Source organism: Suricata suricatta, chromosome 6 (genome assembly GCF_006229205.1).
Source record: "Suricata suricatta isolate VVHF042 chromosome 6, meerkat_22Aug2017_6uvM2_HiC, whole genome shotgun sequence".
Taxonomy (NCBI): Eukaryota; Metazoa; Chordata; class Mammalia; order Carnivora; family Herpestidae; genus Suricata; species Suricata suricatta.
The window spans coordinates 58,689,496-58,691,758 of NC_043705.1; the positions used below are offsets into that span (position 1 = coordinate 58,689,496).

General features: G+C 39.8%; 1 non-coding gene across 1 annotated transcript; it reads right to left on the reverse strand.

Annotated features, from left to right (window-relative positions):
• Positions 1-1,642: 1,642 nt before the first annotated feature.
• Positions 1,643-1,749, reverse strand: LOC115295025. Its single transcript, XR_003910259.1, has one exon. It is a non-coding gene; the product is annotated as a U6 spliceosomal RNA (small nuclear RNA).
• Between the last annotated feature and the right edge of the window lie 514 nt (positions 1,750-2,263).

Sequence of the window (2,263 nt, forward strand, 5' to 3'; positions counted from 1 at the left end):
TTACATAAGTTGCTGTGACCATTTTAGTTTTTCCTACCCCAGTGCAACTTTAGAGACACAGGTACTAAGAACACTCATCATCATCTTGGAGGAACTAATTCCTCTCTTTGATGTCTTTAGATGCTGGGGCCTTAGAATAAATCTGTTGTGTGTGGATACCAAATCTAGAGAGACATGGGAGAAGAGAATGAGGCCACTGGGAGCTTGATACCCAAAGAGCAGAGAAAGTTCTTTCAGAATAGGTTTTTTTGTATTGAATGTCATGTTAGTCCATGTTTTAGAAAGATGGGCTCAAGGACCAAATAAGGTCTCCACAGCACTTGATTCAAGGTCTCTTACCCTGCCTGTCAGTTCCCCATACCTCTGATGTATCCAGGACCCAGAATAATGGAGTTGAGCTCAGATCAACATTTGAAGGACAGCCCTCACCCTATTCTTTGCTCAGATTTGCTCAGCTCTGTCACAGGGTTGGGAATAAGGGGCCACTGGGCTTTAGCCTCACATTAATGATGAGCTTCAAAAGTTGACTTCTGAGGCTTTCTCTAAAATAAGGCATACATGTGGTTATTAAAATTATTCTTGGGTCATAAAACATTCATTTGTTAAATGTAAATATATAAACATATCCTAATTTTTGTAACAGTGCTTTGGCATTTATTCATGTTTTAAAATGTGTTATATTTCCAATTTTGGAATTGGCTTAGATGACTCTCAGCCTCTGAGAGGTCTTGAATTTACTACCAAAAAGCAACCAACATTTGAGGCCCCCCGGGCTTTTGTTCTGGGCCAAATGACCCAGCTGGTCCCTCTGTTAATAGATCCAAAGAGCAGATTAAATTCACTACACATCTTGATGTTTCTTTTTTTTTTTTTTTAATGTTTATTTATTTATTTTTGAGAGAAAGAGAATACAAGTTGGGGAAGGGCAGCAAGAGAGGGAGACAGAGAATCCTAGGCACTGACAGTGCAGAGCCTAACTCAGGGCTTGAACTCACCAACTAATTGTGAGATCATGACCTGAGCTGAAATCCAGAGTCTTGGATGCTTAATCGATGGAGCCATCCAAGCACTTCTTGATCTTTCTTATATGGGCATTTCAAAATGGTTTTTTTTTTTACATCAGCTTTTAAATTTTGCTCTATATGCCTATGGGACACAAGCATCTTTTTGACTGATGAGAATTAATATTTTACCCATTGAAACAGTGCCTCAGTTGGGGACATTTATTATTTTTTATTTTTCTATTATTTATTATTTATTTATTTGTTTGTTTGTTTGTTTTTAAATAGTTTATTGGCAAATTGGTTTCCATACAACACCCAGTGCTCTTCCCCACAAGTGCCCTCCTCCATCACCACCACCTCTTTCCCCCCTCCCCCTTCCCCTTCAACCCTCAGTTCATTTTCAGTATTCAATAGTCTCTCAAGTTTTGCATCCCTCTCTCTCCCCAGCTCTCTTTCTCTCTTCCCCTCCCCCTGGTCCTCCATTAGGTTTCTCCTGTTTTCCTGTTAGACCTATGAGTGCAAACATATGGTTTCTGTCCTTCTCTGCCTGACTTATTTCACTTAGCATGACACCCTCAAGGTCCATCCACTTTGCTTCAAATGGCCAGATTTCATGCTTTCTCTTTGCCATGTAATACAAAAATACAGAACGCTTCATGAATTTGCGTGTCATCCTTGCGCAGGGGCCATGCTAATCTTCTCTGTATCGTTCCAATTTTAGTATATGTGCTGCCGAAGTGAGCGCAGTTAGGGACATTTCTAACTATTGGAAGTGGAAGGAGTAAGGGAGGTGAAATTCCCAGAGTGCAAAAAAGTCAAATAGGGTCTGCCAATATCCATCTAGTACTCCATATGAACAAAGCAGTGGAAATGAAACAGTGTTTGGTCTGTGTGTATGAAGGGGTATGTGTGTGTATGTGCATCTGTCTGTGCGCTGGTCTGCATATTTTGTGCAATAATTGTGTCGCTGAGGCTCTATTGATACTCAAATGGAACTAACTCCAGTGGTGACCTCCAATTACAACAAATTCTTTGTTTTGCCTTCTGCTTGGCTGAAAGTACTGCCAGTATTATCTATGCAATGTCTGAGGCCCATTTCCGTATGGATTTGGAGATTTAGGTCTCTAAAAATTTTCAAAAGAAATGTCCATTTGGGCTTGTAGGGGAAGCCATGATGCAATCATAGAATACTTATTTATTGTTTAATTGCTGTTTCCTGTAGATACTTGTGTTATATACTGTAAGATATATTTTGCTTC